The 19,396-nt window shown below is 56.3% G+C and overlaps 1 protein-coding gene across 1 annotated transcript in view; it reads left to right on the top strand.

Annotated features, from left to right (window-relative positions):
- Nucleotides 1–652: 652 nt before the first annotated feature.
- The window catches only part of LOC133343058 (Krueppel-like factor 12), a 48,662-nt gene continuing 29,918 nt past the window's right edge, over nucleotides 653–19,396 (top strand). The window contains exon 1 of the mRNA XM_061552516.1: nucleotides 653–860. The gene's annotated coding sequence lies outside the window, so the exon portion shown is untranslated. The remainder of the gene's footprint in view (nucleotides 861–19,396) is intronic.

The raw sequence follows: 19,396 nt of genomic DNA, 5'->3' as shown, positions 1-19,396 counted from the left end.
GCCACACGCGACGGCGCAGCGCGCCCTCCCCCTCCTAACCACCACGACCCCACCCCCCCTCCTTCCCTCTCGGCTCCGCACAGCCTCCCCCACTCGAACTCCTCCACTCTCTTGCTCGTCTTGCTCCTTCCAAGCACGCGGAGTCGAGTTTTGACGGGGGGAGGTGGGGGGCGATCTCTCTGCCCCCCATTATGTTTCTAGCTACCCCCCGCCCCCCCGCCCCCATTGCGATGGGGGAATTACCTCCCTACCCCCAATCGCCTCTCCCTACCCCCATCGCCTTCCCTTATCCCCATCGCCTCTCCTCCTCACCCTCCATGGCCTCTCCCATCCCCACCCAGCCCAGATCCTCCCACCTCCCCTCCTCCCCCACCCCCACCGCCGCCCCTCCCCCGACCGCCCGCTGCCCCCCAATGCGCCGCGCAGGCATGCGTGGGGTGAGCTGGTGGGTGGGTGGGTGCATGCGTGGGGTGAGCTGGTGGGTGGGGGGTGGATGAGTGGGGCAAGAGACCCGGCATATACCGTCGTCTGGGTGTGTTTAGAAGACGCGGCCCCTCCCCGGCACTCACGCACGCACACGACACACACGCCCTGGGCGTGACCACGTGACGTCTCCTCCCACGAACAAACGCAGCCCCGCGCTGTCCCAACCCTCACATCCTCGGAGGGGCTCGGTGGGAGACGCCGTGTCGCTCGCTCGCTCGCCCGCCCGCCCAGCGGCACGGAGACGCGGTGGAGGAGGACACAGGGGCCGAGACACGCGAGAAGGAGGGGGAAGACCTCGAGCGACTTGCACCACAGCCGCCCACGAGAGAGAAGACGCTCGGACAGGAGTCTGGAGCGTCGCGCGCGGCGATTAGGTGAGTGGTGCTGGGTGGTGCGTGAGTGGCGCGTGAGTGGTGGTGGTGGTTCCGTGTCGGCTCCGTGAGTGCGTGTGACAGACGAGAGTGTGAGGGCGCGCGCGTGGGAGCGATGGGCACCCGGCGTTTGGAGTTGAACCGGGCGCGCAAACACCTCGAGGCGAGAGCGATGCAGAGATTGGTCATGGAAACGAACGACGGTGGCTCGACAGCTGATTGCGTTAGAGAGGGATGATCGACTCTACACGGATGCTCTCGCTCCAAACATTAGTCACGCAAGTGAGCATCACTCTCGGGAGGTGATCGTCACGCTGCAGACGTGCGCGCGCTTCTCACCGATGATCCCTGCAGTGGGACCGATCCCTCAGGAAGGATGATCGCTGCTTAGTGATCACTATCGATGGATGATCAATAAGAGGGTGTGATCGCTGGAGTTTAGGGTTGTTCGCTGGTCACCGTCACTGTTGGCAAGAGGGCAGCGTGACCCGGCGCGTCCTCTCGGGGGGTCAAGGGGGTACATCGGGGGACCCCCGTTGATGCGGCTGCTCCCGATGCGAAACCCCCGGCGACTCCCAATCCGAACCCCCATAACTCCGAACATCTCGGCACGTGTAAAGGTCTCGCCGTCGCAGTTCGACTCCCGACTCGTGCGGCTCCGCGCTCACGTGGCTGCTGTGATGTGCCGGCGTTCGGCGGTGCCGCTCGCCAACAGCACTCGCCCCAACAGTCGGTTGAAGGCTACACGGGGAATCTTTGTCTTTGGTGGTGGTGGTGGTGGTTATGGTGATGTTGAGCGCCCGGCACTCACGCACGGCTGGGGGCACCCTGCGTGTCCCTGCGTCTGTGTGCGCGAACCTGAACGAGCGGGTCACGCCGACCTCGCAGTGAGCCCCGTTCATTGTCACGCAGCTGCAGCTTATGGGAGCGCAGTGGTTGGCTCGGTCCGCTACGATCCTGCTACGAATCGATAACCCGGCTACGGCTGCACATCAGTGGCGGCGTGATATCGGAAGCTGTCGATTCAGCCTTCATGTATATTGGACTTCTTTCGCGCCGTACGTAGCCAACCGTGCTAATCGGTGAGCTACGAAATTAGTATTTGGTGCGTAAAGAGCAGCACTGGGCAGACGCGAGCTTGCTGGTAGCTGGCCTCACCAGCCCATTCGTGTGCTGTGCTGGACTTAATAGGTGCTCGCTAACAACCCCCCCCCCCACCCCCCAACAGCGTTAGAGGCTACTCGGGAACTTTTTATTTGTGTGCGAATTAGAATATTACCTCGACAATCGCTGCTATGGAACACAACAACACCACGTTAGTAAGTGATGGAGTAAGGGGACAACTCGTATTTGAACCGGAGAAGATCAATATTTAATTTTGAACTACTGCTGCTTAAACCAGAAACTTACATCGCGGCTTAAAACTGCCCCAAAGACAAACATCTCGACTAAAGCCTTAATAAGTGCTGGTTGCGATTACCAATGAAGGCCAGTACGGCACAGGCTCGGCCGCCTTTGTCTCCCTCGTGGCCAGGTTTACACATTGAGGCTGAGTCGACCTAGGGGAGGTCCAGGACCTGCTAGTGGCCGCGCGCACACCACACACACCACCACACACGCCACACACACCACACACCACACACATACACCACACACACCACACACCACACACACCACACACACCACACACACCACACACACCACACACACCACACACACCACACACACCACACACACCACACACACCACACACACCACACACACCACACACACCACACACACCACACACACAACACACCCAACACACACCACACAAACCACACACACCACACACACCACACACACCACACAAACCACACACACCACACACCACACACACACACACCACACACCACACACACCACACACCACACACCACACACACCAAACACCACACACCACCACACACCACACACACCACACACACCACACCACACACACCACACACACCACACACACCACACCACACACACACACACCACATACACAAACCACACACACCACACACACAGCACACACACCACACACACACCACACACCACACACCACACACACCACACACACAAACACCACACACCACACACCACACCACACACACCACACACACCACACACATCACACACATCACACACAAACACCACACACACCACATACACCACACACACCACACACACCACACACGTGTTGCTACGGGGATGTGAATGGGGGAGTGACTTATTGTGATCATGGAGGACTCTTGCCAATAAGACCAGGCGACCCATCGGCGTGTGTGTCACACTGGCCGCGTTCTGCCGATGGGGGAAACTCGGCAGGGCCGTAGCCAGCCCGGTGTCTGCCTGTTGATCGAAGCCCACCGTGACACAAGGGTTGTGGTGTCGGGGTGAGAATAATGATGATTCGAGCCGCAGGGTCATCACGGAGGAGGAGGACTGCGCAGTGGCTCCCAGGCAGCAGAAGGCTGCCAGTGGCGACGCGAAGCTGCTGTGTCATTTATTCTTCTGGACTCAATCAAGCAACACGTTATTTTACGTTATACGCGGCGTGGAGGATCTGTTATTACATCCTGTATCCTATCGGCAGCTTGTCCTCCTGCTGCACTCTGCGATGTAAATTGGCATGTGGTCGCGTCTCTTTCCCCAACGAGTCTTCATGAATTCTACCGCGATCCCCTTTGCACAATCTAAGGGCAAAAAAATCCCTTTTTGGTCCTTAGGCTGGGGTGAGGCTTTTAGCGAGCACCTATTAAAGGCTGGCGGACAAGGTGGACGGTTATGGTCGTAGCCTGATCACGGTGGCGTGTGTAACTTTACGCGCCACGCCGTGAAAGATCGAGTCACACCTCATGGGGGGGGGGGCATTCAGGACAGGTTCAATGAAGTTGCCCTTGGACAGGAATCGGTCGCGTAACTAGCGTGGGGGGGCAGGGGTGCCTTGCCCCCCATCCCCTTGACACCAAACATGCGATTTGTTTTAAAAAATATTGGGGCTCCACTTGATCGATTTCCGCACCCCCTGAGCTGATCATGTCGTTGCCATGCCACGGACGGGAATCGAACCTAGGTTTGGCGAATTGGCGAACCACCACCACTGCTCTTATTAATACAAAGACCGCTTGTGTAGCTTACATGGACTGTGGAGCCAAGGGCTTTTTGTCGCGAATGCCTATTAAGGATGGACACTGCGAACAATTGGGTGATGCGGCCAGAAACCACGCCAAGCCGCCTTTGTCTCCCCAGTATCGATGTTTGCACACGGCCTAGGGGGGCCCAGAACCGTCCCAGGTCACTGGCCACTGTGAGGTCAACCAGGAGCCGGGAATGGAACCCAGCTGACTCGCTACTCCACCGCTATTCAGACACACACAAGACAAAGATTCCCCGTATAGCCTTAACAGACTGTTGGGACAAGTGCGAACACCTATGGAGGCCAGAACTGCACACGAGGGGGGTTTCTCCCCAGTGGGGATGTTTAAACACCGCACCAGGTACTCATTTGAGACTGAGTCGACCTAGGGGAGGCCCATGACCGGTTCAGATAATCATCACTGGTGTTGGCTGTGGCCAGGCTCGTAGCGCAGCGCCCTCACCGCTACACTACCGCTCCTCACACACACACACACATAGGTATACACACAGGTACACACACAGGTACATACACAGCTACACACACGCTACATACATATTGAGATACGCACGCAGAGGGACGATGCAATGGGGAGCTTTGTTCCGTCCCCATGGAGAATAATGAGACCCGCCCGATCTAATTTCGCCACGCCCTTCAATTACAATAGCGGATTGAATAGTTACGGGGGGAGGGCAGTCTCTGCTTTGTGTGAGACGGAGAGCTCTCGCCTTCACAATGCTAATTAGGGCTCCTGCAGCAGCAGCAGTTTATCTCCATATTAAAGACCCCCCCCCCTCTTCCCGCATTCCCTCATTAACAACTCCCCCACCACCCACCGCTCCCTCCCACCACTTCAACCACCACCACCTCCGCCTCTTCCTTTCAATTGTACCTACGATTTGCATTGATCAAACACATTGTTGGGCTGCTCCGTCTCAGCGCCTTTTGCGTTTGGGGTGGATAAAACAGATCACACGTTGTGCGGAAGTCACAACAGCGGTTATCCGATGCGGAGATTCGCCCCCGCCATAGGAATGTGGAATTTCCTCCATTGGCTCTGCAGCAGGGCTGTGAACAGGAGATGAGCTCCAATGCCTCAATGCTCATGTTGGCAGGAAATAACTTAAATAAATAATCTTGACCGGCATATCCTGTGCGATGCTGCAGCTCGTTTCGATGCGCGGGAGGCCAGGGCGTCACGTGACGCAAACGCACAGTACAAGGCGCGTTGTCCTTTTGTGAATCCACTGCTAGATGACGACCTCGCGCCATGCGGCTTGTGCGAGGAGGTGGGGGGGGGGGGGTAGCATAGAAGTACGGTACAACAATGTAGTCCACTGACCACCACGTGGGACAACTAGGAAGCATGCCACAACAAAGCTGTGAGTGAGTCTCAAGAATTGCATTTGAGGGTCCTGCCACATTGGAATATTTTGATAATTCCCCATTACAACATTAGAGGATACAAAGGTCCACACAGCTGGGTTAACAAACCCACTTGCTGTACTGCCATCTCGCAGGTGAGCGAGTTCTTTCGGGAAGCCTCACATAAATCTAAGCGTGATCCACCAACCCTCTTCCTATATGTTCACTCCAGGCGTGCGTACCAGCACGCCCGCAACGCGTAAAGGTCCTTACAGACGGGTCAACAAACCCACTGTTTGGGCAGACCACCATCGCGGAGCTGGCGAGATTCTTCAGGGAAGCCTCGGTCACGGCTGGCAATCTCTTGTCTGCGTGATCCACCTACCCACATCATATGCCCACTCCCAAGGCTGGCACCGGCGCGGGGTTCCCACGGCTCCCGCCGCTCGTTGTTTATTGATTGGGCCCTTCATTGCTCACGCAGACCCTGGGGCGCTCACGCAGACCCTGGGGCGCTCACGCAGACCCTGGGGCGCTCACGCAGACCCTGGGGCGCGCACGCAGACCCTGGGGCGCGCACGCAGACCCTGGGGCGCTCACGCAGACCCTGGGGCGCTCACGCAGCGGCTGTGACGCCGACGATGCCTGCTCGCTGATGCCACTACTTGGCGGCCGTGGTGAGTCCATCAAACGATTCAGTTTTGGGTTTTTTTCAAAGTCTATTTTCTCGCACGAATGAGCATGTTCTCGATGCGGTGCTCGTAATTTGGCATTTGAGTCAGTGATGGAAATGTCTCGTGCCTATGGCGGGAAGGGGATGGTGGAGCGAGTCAAATATCCATAGGAAAACAACTGTTGGTTCTCGCCAACGCACGAAGTGGTGTTTTTATTTTGATCGCCTCTGGAGAGATGATGAGGGATGCGTTTAACCCCGACCCCCCTCTCCCAGTCAACCCCCACTCCCCCCGCACCTCCACCACCCAACCAATAACGTCCACATGCACACGGCCGTGTTGAGGCTCGTGAGTGAGTGAGCCATTTGGAAGTTCCTGGAGTGGCCTCGTGGTGAATATCATGGAGATCCATCAGCGGGCATCGAGCGAGAGACCCCCGTCATAGGCATGGACACACAGCGGTGGGAATTTGAAACGCTTCGGGCGAGTGAATCGTAGCGAGCCAGTCAGTGGGTGTTGCTCAGCGGGCTCTGGCTTGGCAAAACAAAGTGCACGGCAAGTCAACAGCACTGCGGCGACGTTTCGGGCAATGCCCCTTCTTCAGAACATATAGAAGAGGCCATAGAAACGGCGAATGAATTTCTTTGGATTAAATAAATTATTTGGTGGTGCTGCTGCGTTGGCACTCGTGCACAAGTTACAACATCAAATAAACCCATTCGTCAATAACAACAGCACTATGTGTGTGGCCTTAAATATAAATTAATAATAGGCGACGTTTTAGGCAACGGTTCTAATCCATATCACGTAAATAGAGGCCAGTAGAGAGGTAGGGTGGATAGTCAGAGTTGACTGGATTTGTTTAGACAGTGGGGCATGATAATGATAATACTGTAATACTGTAATTACATCGGAGATGTAACCAGTTTTGTAAAAAAAATTGTAAAAAGTCATGCGAGTAGTTACATAATAGTTGCTGCTGGGTGCAACACACACCCCTCACTAATGACACAGTTTTTTTCGACTGAATAATCTTCAAACATATCTGGTATGTCTGGTGACGATCCTGGCAGGGCTGTTGTCCGCCTGTGGCTATGAACAGTCATCGTTTGTACCTCGATCAGCGTCATCTTCCTAGAAGTATTCGACTCATCCAGCCCGTTGTGAAATACTCGCGTTGAGTGGAGGGAGATGGAGGAGAGGGAGATGGAGGGGAGGGAGATGGAGGGGAGGGAGATGGAGGGCAGGGAGATGGAGGGGAGGGAGATGGAGGGGAGGGAGATGGAGGGGAGGGAGATGGAGGGGAGGGAGATGGAGGCAGGGAGATGGAGGGGAGGGAGATGGAGGGGAGGGAGATGGAGGGGAGGGAGATGGAGGGGAGGGAGATGGAGGGGAGGGAGATGGAGGGGAGGGAGATGGAGGGGAGGGAGATGGAGGGGAGGGAGATGGAGGGGAGGGAGATGGAGGGGAGGGAGATGGAGGGGAGGGAGATGGAGGGGAGGGAGATGGAGGGGAGGGAGATGGAGGGGAGGGAGATGGAGGGGAGGGAGATGGAGGGGAGGGAGATGGAGGGGAGGGAGATGGAGGGGAGGGAGATGGAGGGGAGGGAGATGGAGGGGAGGGAGATGGAGGGGAGGGAGATGGAGGGGAGGGAGATGGAGGGGAGGGAGATGGAGGGGAGGGAGATGGAGGGGAGGGAGATGGAGGGGAGGGAGATGGAGGGGAGGGAGATGGAGGGGAGGGAGATGGAGGGGAGGGAGATGGAGGGGAGGGAGATGGAGGGGAGGGAGATGGAGGGGAGGGAGATGGAGGGGAGGGAGGGGGGAGTGTTTGTTCCCGGATCTTTGAGCCGTCACCGGGCGACCTGCCGAGAGGATGGAAACAAATCCACGTGGACGGATCGCCCCCCGGTGTTCGTGCGTTAGACGCGCCGTGTGTGGTGAAGTATGGTCAATCAGCCCTCTATATCGGGAGGGAAGGGGGGTGTTAATGGAGCAGTGGCTTCACCAAAGTGGCTGTACGTGAATTATTATTTGAGCACTGATTTGTCGAGAGCCTACAGCGGTTTCCGATACGGATGGGCTGACCTCACCCTCGCCATAGGAAAATGGAATTTACACCACGTTTGCCGAGGTTCCGGAAGCGAGGTGGATTGTGTGCCCTCACTTTGTTTGGTGATGCTTCTGTTGCATTGGCAGTGGTGCACAAACAGCAGCAACAACAACAATAATCTTCAACATGTTTCTTATCAAAAACAACAACGCTGTGGCCCTTGAACGGAACAAATATAAAATAGGCGACGTTTCGGGCAATCGACCCTTCTTTATAGCACGTGCGTAGGGTATGCGCATGCATATGTGTACATATGCAAACTCCACCCACACGCGTCTGTGTGTGTGTGCATATGTGACACGCAACATATATGTATACAAAGATCATCCGTGTAGCCTGTACATACGGTTGCGGCAAGTGCTGTTAGCGGGCACCTCAGGTGGCCGGCACGGCACACGAGGGGCTTGGGGGGCCAGCACCACGCCCGGTCGCCTTCGTCTCCCTCGTGGCGAAGTTTACACACTGCAACAGGTGCTCGTTTGAGGCTGAGTCGACCTAGAGGAGGCCCAGGACCGGTTCAGATAGTCGTCACCGGTGTTGGCCGGGTTCATAGCGCTAACCGCTACACTACCGCTCCCCACATCACCCCCCCGACCCCCCACTAAGCCTCGACACCCTCGAAACACACACACACATACGTGTTGATGTGTCTATGTGGAGAACACATCTACACACACACGTGTGTGTGTGTATATGTGTGTCTATGTGGAGAACACACATCCCCTCGTGTGCCGTGTCGGGCTTCACAGGTGCTCGCTAACAGCACTTGTCCCAACAGTCTGTTAAGGCTACACGGGGGATTTTTGTCTGTGTGTGCGATCCCCCCCCCCCCCCCCGCTGTTCCTGGCCGCGTGCGTCACGCGGGTGGCACAGAGCGAGGGCACCGGGGTCACGCCGGGGTCACGCCGGGGACCCGCTGGCCGCTGCCCCCACCGCAAAGAGCCGATACCCCCTTGCCGCCCCCCCTCCCTCCCTCCCCCTACCTCAGCACCCCGCCCCACCCCACCCTAACACGCCCGCACCACCACCACTCTGCTGCGTTCCACTCTACCCCCCCCCCACTACCGCCCAAAGCACTCCCCACCACCATGCCCGCAACAACCCACCCCACGAGCATCCTCTCCCAACCCGCTTTGAACACTAAACTACCTTCTACACCACCCACTACACCACCCACTACACCACCCACTACACCACCACCCTCTAAACCACGCCGCCCTCTACCCACGCGACCTCGTGCCCGCGCTCACTGTACCCGCGCGGACGCGCGCTCCGGGTATCTGCTCCGTGTGGCGTCGTTCGACGAACTCGCAACACAAATCCAGCGTCGGTGCGAATTCTCCACAAACAAAAAACCACCCAAAAAACCTTGACACCGCCATGGATGGGAGCGTCAGCACAACCACCACCACGTTCATTTCCTGGTCGCCAGCACAGCAGCTTCAAGTGGAGCTCCAAAACCTGAGCTGGGTCTCGGCCCCTTTCTTCCACGCCACCCTCCTAGGTCGACTCCGCCTAAAATAACCTGCGGCGTATCGCCACGCGGAGTTTGCAATTCTGGCCCACAGCACCACGGACCCCCACAACTACCACCACGACTACCCCCACGACTACCACCACGACTACCCCCACGACTACCACCACGACTACCCCCACGACTACCACCACGACTACCCCCACCCGTCCGTGATGCAGTTCTTACCTCCCAGGCACGGCGAACATCCGTGCCAACGGAACGTCTCAATTTGTCTTGGGCTCAGGACAGTTTTATTGGGTCTTATAAGAAAAAGTATCAGGTATCTGTAAATGCGAACTGGGGTGGTGGTGGTGGGGGGGGGGGGACAAGTGTGGTGCTGGTAAGGTCGTGTGCCGTGCCGGTCTGCAATCGGTGCTCGCAAACAGCGGCCCGCGCAGCGCGTGCTGTGAGACCCTTTGTCTTTGTCGTCGCCGCATTCCACCTCCCACGGTCGCCCGTGCCACACAACCAGCACGGGCGGTGGCCTCCCCTCCCTCGGGGGTGATTCTGCGGGCGGTGATGCATGGGGCAAGAGGGTGGGGGAGCAGTGGGGTTTGTCCTGACAATAGCCCACAGCCCTGCCCTTGCCCCCCCCCTCCAGCCACCCGCGTCTCCCTCTCCACTGCGGAGACACCTGGCGTGCCTGTTTGTGTACCATCGACCATCTCTGCACACAAAATGTTTGCCTCTCGGCGGATAGATTTGTCGACGCGCCTCGTGTTTGTGGCGTCCCCCCCCCCCGCCACGTTCACGCCAATGGCTCACGTCGACAGTGATTGCTCTTTTGTGCAAGGTGATTACACGTGAGAATGTGCCCGCGCCTGTCGTGTTCACGACGCGTGATTGCGACAGCCAAGATCACTTACAGCCCCTCCTCCCACACCCTCCGTGTCTGTCCATCGACTGTTGGCTGATGGTCGATGGGGTTTTTTTGTAGCATACCTCGCGGCACTGCTTGGTCACCTTGAGGTTGTTGAAAACGAGAGGCCCAGCAGCGCTTTCTGATAACATCAGTCGGCCGATGATGATGATGATGATGATGCTGATGTTGTTGTTAGTGGTGGCCGGGAATCACCTGCGCCACCGCTCCACGATAGAGTTATCAAATTGCCTCGTGATGCTGTCCACTGCGTTGGCAGTGGTGCACAAGCACAACCAACAACGACGCCACAACACATTGGTCGAACATTCTTAATAGGCGACGTGTGTGGGTTACATGCGCTATGATGAAGGGCCATTGCTTGGAACGTCACCTATTATATACATATTTAGGCAGTGCTATTAGTTAAATATGAGTTTTTACGATGCCAATTTAGGATGTTTGACTCTTGTTGTCGGCCAGCAACGTGTTTATGGACAGCACGTGCCAGTGTCCAGCGTTTGTAACAACCACGCTCCATGTGGCACCGGGACTCCACGAACCCATCAGCAATTCCCGGACAAATCCACTTAACTCGCGACCCTTCCACAGTGTGCGTGGTCTAATGCCAGTGTCACTCCATTACCTGAACGAATACTAATAATAATAATGAAAACGACTATATCCATGAAAGTAGGGGAACTACACAAAGTCGAAGCAACAGACGTGTGGTTTTTAACGAGGATGATGTCAAACTTTTCATGGACAGGCACGCGATGATTGACATGAATGCGTTACGGATAGCAGCAGGGTACACAACTAGAACATGAATGAGAATAATTTGAGAACGGTCGGGTTAGATTTCTCGGACACGTGACGAGACCGAGTATGAATGTTGTTCTGACTGGGTACCACAAGGAGCTGGGGAAGCCGGCGAATTTGGTTCCGTGAACAATGAGAACGATTTGATGCAACTGGGAGGAGAATCAGATTTCTGAATAGTTGAGTAAACATCACAGCTGGAAGGGAGGCCACGATCGCCGACGTCTTTGAGAAAGGAGGTGGCTCTCGGAGAAAGGGAGAGGAGGGGGAGGTGTTTCTAGAACATCCTTGCGAAGTCTCAAGGTTCCCCACAAACATTCGGATGTTTGGTCAGTTCCTGTTGTAAATAACGAGCTGTGTTGCTTTGGCTGGGGAAAGTAAATTAGAGAACCGGGACACCCGTGAAACATCACCCCGGTGCAAATTCAGGGGCTCGCGCGCAGAGGTATCCAACCACGGAGTGGAATCCTCCACGGACCTACTCTCTGTACTGCCATCTCTCTGCCACCCACCGCAACCCACGCAATCTCGCTGTCTGCTTGGATCCGCGGCTCTCACAGCCACGTCAAGCCCATGCTGGTTTCATGTTGGCTCAAGTAATGGGTGGCTGCGAGAGCCTCCATGGGCGACACGCGGGCCACGAGTTGAAGTTCACGGCACCTCCTCGCTTCTTCACACCCCCCCCCCTCTTCTTCACATCTCGTCACCTCTGTGCCCCGATGTTCCAACATCGCTGGTGTTGATGGATTAGTCGAGGTCACAGGGCACGGGAGGGGGGTAGGTCGTGGGAGAGTCGAGGAAAATTGGGGGGTCGAGAGGGTATTGGGGAGGTGGGGAGGGGGAAGGGAGTGGCCCCGTGTGGCCGAGCGCACGTTTCGCTGTTTATCCCCGGAGCACCGTAGCCTCCACATTCCGCTCTCCAAGGATGCGCGCGACCTTTCATTTCTAAGAATCGGGGTAAATACCTCGTGTTTTGGAGGCGCCGGTGGGAGCGGGCGGGAGGGGGGTAGTGGGGGGAGGATGAGGGTGGGTGGGTGGGTGTGGATAGGGGCGAGGGCGGGAGGGGGGTAGTGGGGGGAGGATGAGGGTGGGTGGGTGTGGATAGGGGCGAGGGCGGGGGAGGCGAGTTCCGAGAGCGGGGAGTGGTTGAATCACCTCCGCCGGTCACGTACGCATCGGCGCTCGCTCGCACGCGAAGGCGATTTGCGACCCGCACCGACCCGAGTTCGACTCCCGTTTCAGTTGCCCAGTCGGTGCTGGCGCCGCTGTTGTGAACTCACTCCTCCTCCTGGTGTGAGTGTTTTAGTGGGTGTGTGTTTCTTTGTGTCTGTGTGTGAGTGGGGAGCGGTAGTGGAGCCGGGTTCGATTCCAAGCTCACGGCCAACACCAGTGACGATCATCGGAACCGATCCTGCGCCTCCCCTAGGTCGACTCTGCCTCAAATGAGTACCTGGCGCAGTGTGTAAACATCGCCAGTAGGGAGACGAAGGCGGCAGTGCGTGGTGTTGGCCACCCACCCCCTCGTGTGCCGTTCCAGCCTTCATAGGTGCTCGCTAACAGCACTTGCCCCCAATCTGTTACAGGCTATACGGGGGATCTTTGTCGTAGTGGGTGGGTGTTTGTGTTTTGTCAGAACAAACGCCGTGGGGACATTACTACCACTTATTAGCGAACGGCGGTTGTTGTTGTATTGATGCGTTATTGTATGAGAGTTTGTGTGTAGTGGGGAGCGGTAGTGTGGTGCTTAGCTCGCTGTGCTACATGCCCGGCTAACATCAGTGGCGAGATTCATTCGGCGACAATTCCTTAACAATGAGGATACAAGTGCAGCGTGTTCGTTCGCACGAGAAGGGAGCGAAGAGGGCGAAGGCCCCCGCCCTTCTTGCGCCGTGCCGGCCTTCGTAGGTGCCACTCGCTCACAGCACTTGCCCCGACAGTGTGTGCAGGCTACACGGGGATCTTTGCCCCGTGTGTGTCCGTGCGTCAGCGTGTTGCGTGACGACCACGCGTGGCGGTGCGACTGAGTGTATGTGTGCGACCGTGCGTGGCGACTGACCGTGAGCGTGTGTGTACCTTTGTTGTGCGAGTGCGTGTGTGTCTGTGTGTGTGCGTGTCTCCGCGCGTGTGTTTGTGTGCGCGCGCATTATCGGATGGCGTTGCTGTGGAAAGGGGGGGGGGTGGTGGTGGTCACTGCCAAGTTCAGTGTGGTGAGGGTTGTTGGGTGGGGGAGGAGGTTGGTGGGTGGAGGAGGAGGTTGGTGGGTGGGGGAGGAGGTTGGTGGGTGGGGGAGGAGGTTGGTGGGTGGGGGGGGAGGAGGAGGAGGTTGGTGGGTGGGGGAGGAGGTTGGTGGGTGGGGGAGAAGGTTGGTGGGTGGGGGTTGGTGGGTGGCGGAGGGGGTTGGTGGGTGGGTTGGTGGGTGGGTGGGGGAGGCCGCCTTTGGTTTTAACGCCGATCCTAAGTCGGATCTTGGGAATGTGGCTCTGGATCGCCCCCCACACAGACGCGCCTCTGTCCAGCATTCTCCAGCAGCCCCCCCCGCGCCCCTCCCTCCCAGCCTATCCCTCCCCCACCTCCACTCCTTACACCACCCAGGGCCAAGGGAGGAGACGTTTGGCAACTAAGGAGACATTGAGACGGAGTCACGGGAGGGGAGCGAAAGAGAGAGGAAGAGGCAACAACCGAAACTAAACCGAGATGAAGGTAGAGCGAGCAGCGAGGCAGAGAGAGAGAGACGCTCACAGAGGCACTATACAGACTCGGACACGTGGAGAGAACGAACGAGAGACGCAGAGAGATGGGTACATTTAGAGGGACCCAGTCTCCCTACAGAGAGACTGTGGCGGTGAAGAAACACACAGAGCCGCGGACCCAGCGAGAGTTCTCGGCGCGCACTGAGAGAGCGACAATTGCAGACAGACACGCACTGAGAAACAGAGCCACAGACGCTCACACTGTTTCATCAAGAGAGAAACGCAGAGACAGAGACTGCATGAGCAACACAAAGAGAGAGGTCCGCAGATACGGACAAACACACGTTAGACTCGTGGTTGTGAGAGAGAGAGGGGGGTGGGGGAGCGAGAGGGTGGAGTGTTTGGTTGTGCGTGATTGGGGACGGGTGCTGGGGTGTGGAGGGTGGAGTGGGAGGGCGAGGGGGTGGGGTGGGTGTGGAAGGGGGGGGGGGTCGTTGTTGGTGCAATGTGCATACCGGGTACGCATCCTTCAGTACTCGTAGGCAAAACAGCGACGCTCGCCCTTCTCCATGCAAATCACCCGCTCGTGCACAGATGCCACAGGTACAGATAGATGCGTTCGAGTCCAGGCTCACAGGGAGCAACAGAGGCACAGCTGCTGCTGCTGCTGCTCCAAGCTGTCTCTCTCTCTCCACGTGGCTCTCGCCTCGCGGGGATTTTAAGACCCCCCCCCCAACCATCCATCTATCCATCGTACCCTCCCGCCCTCCGCCCATAGCAAATGCAATTGTCGCGAGACAGCTGACCCCACCCCTCTCGCACACTGCATGGCCCGCTGGCTGTACTTAAACTTTGACCTTGTGTTCCAAGTCGAGTCGAGCAGCTGATGAATTTACAACGGTGAAGTGTGGCGGGTTTGCATTCACTTCTCGGAAAGGGACTGGACAGACATATCGTAGAAACCCAGAGCCCCACCTGACATCGGAGTCTTGATACGTCGTTGTTTATTATAGAAGCAAATAAATGAACCATTTCAACGATTAAAACGAAAAAGAACAATTACTCGAAACGTCGCTCATTTTAAAAAAAAATTGTCAAGTCCACACACACACACTTGTTATTGTCGATTGTGTGGAAGTGTTATTTATTAATTTGTGTGGCTTATTGTTTGTTCACGACCTTGCGATGGTTGCATCACAGGGTCTTAGCAGTTGGCAGCGCCTTGGGGGGGAGACCTTCATCCAGCAGTGGATGGACCCTGGCTGATGATGGTGGTGGCGATGTGGTGATGTGCCTATCTGTTTAGTTGTCCTTGAGGCCGAGCCCCACCTACCTTTCATTCACAACATCATCATTAATCATGCTTAATCCACTGATGGATAAAGACCGTGACGACGACGATGATGATATGTCCTTCACGTCTTCATCCAGCAGTGAATTGCTAGAGGCTGATTTAGAATGATAATGTGAAGGGGGAGGGGTAAGTGGGTGGTGGGGTGGTGAAAGCTGAGAGAGACGGGGTTTGGGTGGGGGGGGTGAGTAGACAGACAGACACGCGCGGTCACGCTGCACTCCACGTTGGCCTGGCAGCAGCCCCGAGCTGCCACGGGTGAAGCCGAGTTTCCCGGGGCCGGGGCGCGGCCACTCTGGCGATGTGAAGGAGCCCCTGTTTGTCTGAGCGTGGCGAGAACGGGGAGGAGAAGAGAGGCGGGGGGGGGGGAGAGAGAAGAGAAGGGGGACCTTGTATTCTCGCAAGGCAGGCGCCGACCAGTTCTTGCTGACTCGCTCGCATGCCAAGGCTGATGTGGCCGCAGAGAGGGCTGTGCGTGTATATGTGTGTTGCTGGCGGTGGTGGGGAGTGGAAAGCGGGGAGAGAGGGGTGTGGGGAGGGTGGAGATTGGGTGTGGAGTGATTTTCCAGGAAAGGGCCGAGTTGGGGACAGACGCGAACGCGCATCAACACGCCGGCTCCGCCGTGGGTTGCACAACGCTGAACGGCGTCATCCATAAGCAGCACGCGCCGCGACGGCCACTCGCTAATTAAAACGGTGAAGCCACTCGGGGCACCGTCATGGGAATGTGGAATTTTCCATTGAATTAAAATTGTAAAGTTGGTCGTGGGGAACTATCATGGCGATTTATAATTTCTATGAAGTGTAATTGTAGAGTAAGGTCAGCTCGCCGTCCTGGGAATGTGGAATGTCCTCCACTTGCCCCAGGAAAAAGGAGTGGCACCGCACCGCTCCGCGCATGAGAGCTGGGGGAGATGTTGTGGTCGACTTATCATCTCGAAAACAATGTTGGTGGCTCACACCGTTAGTGCCAGAGATGTTGCCAAAAATTCTGGTGAAATAAGGGTGGAGGGTGGGGGGTTAAGGGGTGGCGAGGGAATGGAATGGCATTCGCCAACAGCAGCAGTGCGTGAGAGGAGTTGGATCGTTGTTTATTTTGTCTCGGTGCATCACCTTTGCTGTCCTGATGACTGCCATCGTTTTTGCCGTTCTGAATAATGTCACCAATATTTTTTTTACGGTCGTCAAGAGGGCAAATCCATGTCGGCAGTACCAAAGTGATGCGAACTATGAAATGAATGCACTCTTCGATCCACTGCTGGATGAAGTAGGCCCTCTCACCCCCTTACTGTGGGGGTCACTGGGGGTCACTGTGGGGGTCACTGAGGTTCACCTTGTGGTTGTTGTCCAGTGGAGACCGTTGGCACAGGCGCTGTTGTTAGTGAGCAGCTGTTCTGGTGCCAACGCTGCCCCCGGCCGCCTTTGTCTTCCCAGTGCTACTGTTTTACACGGGTAATTGAGTTTGTAAGGCTAGCGGAAGCCAGTTCAGATATATCGTTTTTCATTGTTCACTCGGGAAAGCCTCGCCGAGTCTCATGGCCTCTGTTTGATGAGGGTCCTGCCAGGTTTTCACAGTAGGGTTGGGGGGTGCCATCTAAATTCCAATTGAATAATTAATTTGCCGGCGCACGATGGCCAACTCTTGCCAATGACATCACGGGAATCTCTAACGTCGACCTTGAAGCGGACGACGCTTGGCGTTTAAAAAATTAGCACGCACCGCAGTATTAATCAGGGCGGCCTGGTGGATTCGGACCGAGAACCTCCACAACAAGCGGCGAACACAACACTACCACTGGGCCACCGCATCATGGCCCTCTTAAGCAAACGTGCTATGAAGATGGGCCATTGCCCGAAACGTCTCCTGTTACGTGTATAATTGTTTGTTTCACTTTTAAGGCTGTACAATGTTATCGTATAATGTTGTTTTAATCGGTGATTATTCGGACGTCTGCCTTCAGCCAGCCAGCAAAACTTTTTCGTTTCTAATTTAGTCGCATGGTTATTTGAGTTAGCCTTTGCCAGGAATCAAATGTCAGGTCGGCAGGTTGGTAACGTGGTGTAGCGTGCAGGGTGCAAACCACAGGCAAAACCATTGCGCCGCCCCACGCATATCCAACTGTGAATCGGGCGGGCGAAACGCGCTCACGAGCCACATGGGGCTCTGCGTTATCTCGACGAGGCTGCCTGTTTCCTGAAACTGCCCCCCTCTGGGTCTCACCTCCCGTGCCCGCCCGCTGGCTGTGAGAACCTTTCTCTCGCCCCGGTAACGCCGAGTTGGGAAATTCGTCACTCGGTTTTGGGGCGGGGGTTGGGGGTTGGTCACTGCATCGCGGTCAGTGGTGCTGCTGGCCACCCACCCCCTCGTGTGCCGTGCCAGCCTTCATAGGTGCTCGCTAACAGCACTTGCCACAAAAAGTCTGTTAAGGCCTAAAGGTGGATCTTTGTCGTTATATAATACACACTTTTTTGTATTTGGTTTGTACTGCTAGCTAGTTGCTCAGACACCTGTCTGGATATCTGCCTGGGCCACACTTCCACCATCTCCACATGTGTCCCGACTCAAGGTGTTCGCTGCTAGCCCGATAATATCAAGGCGCTACTGAGCCAGAGTTTACCTGGGGGCTCCACCTGTAGCACCGACACGCCTTTCATCGGGTCATCATTTCCCACGGTCTAGGTCACTGTAGAGGCCATGGTTTCTCACTTGTGCACGTCTGCGGGTCGCTTGCAGACAAGAGTAAGGGCCACGTGGCCACGCCAGCTAAAGCAGCTATAGCCACAACGAGCGAGTACGGTGGACGTTGTGTGCCGGGTGGCTGCCTTGGGACGGGAGGTCTGTTCGTGGAACAGCAGGAAGCGTAAACCCCTGGGGCTGTTGGAATCCAACTGTGGCCATCGCACGGGCGAGGCAGAGACGCCGCGGCGTCCCGCGGTGGAACGGTGATCTTGGCGTCGAGGGCTGCGGCGATCATCCCAGGAATGCCGCCGGTTGAGTCTCAAGGCTCCACCTTTGGGAGGTTCCTGTCATCTGGTGGATATTTGGCCAATTCCTTTCGACAATGCTTCTCAGTGCCTTGCTGGAGAAAACCCACCACGCATTCGAGAGGGGAGCTTGTCTCGTATCTGATATCTTAGATTAGCATAGCAGCACCGTATTTCTAGGTGCTTTGCAAAAATGATACAATTTGGACATTAGATGATCGTGGTTGAGATAACAAAGAGTTCGGGTTGTTATTATTAAAAGTGTTTGTGTAGTTATGATGGCAGTTCGGAGAACAGGTAGGAATGGTTAAGGAGGGGCATGGGGTGGTGATAGGGGGTAGTGTGATAGTGGTTGGTGTAGGGGTTCGTGGTAGTGTGATAATGGTAGGGGTAGTGGTAGTTGATAGTAGTTTTGGTTGGGGTAGTGGTAGTGTGATAGTGGTTGGTGTAGGGATAGTGGTAGTGTGGTAGTGGTAGTTAATCGTGGTTGGGATCGTGGTAGTGGTTGGTGTTAGGGGTCGTGGTAGTGATAGTGTTTGGGGTGGTAGTAGTAGTAGGGATCGTGCTAGGGGGGTAGTGGTTGGGCTAGGCCTGGTCCAAGCTGGAGGGGAGGCGAGGGCTTTGTGTACCACTGCCAACGCAGTCGCAGCACCGAATGATTTGAAGATGGGTAGCTGATGATGGTGATGTTGTTGGTTATGATAATGATGATGGTGGTAGTGGTGGTGATGAGGATGATAACGTTTGTGGTGGTGGTAACTGACGACGATGATGAATGTTGACTCTTTAACTCGTCACCGTGGGGTGAACTTGAGCCGACACTCGACCCCGAGTTGAACTCCCCCCCCCCCCCCCCCGCTCTGTGAGTCAACCTCTCTGGTGACAGCGCCGACTCCATCCTAGTGGCAGTGCCATGGCCATCGCCGCGGGGGGTTCCAACTCGGCTCGTCCACGTGGCTCAGCCGGAGAGCGAAGGATTCGGGTTTATATCCGGGTTGGGCTT

The sequence above is a fragment of the Lethenteron reissneri genome, chromosome 16 (assembly GCF_015708825.2).
Source record: "Lethenteron reissneri isolate LAM-NWPU_2019-01 chromosome 16, ASM1570882v1, whole genome shotgun sequence".
NCBI lineage: Eukaryota > Metazoa > Chordata > Hyperoartia > Petromyzontiformes > Petromyzontidae > Lethenteron > Lethenteron reissneri.
The sequence above is the reverse complement of the archived record's forward strand: the minus strand, read 5'-3'. Positions and strand labels throughout refer to the sequence as shown.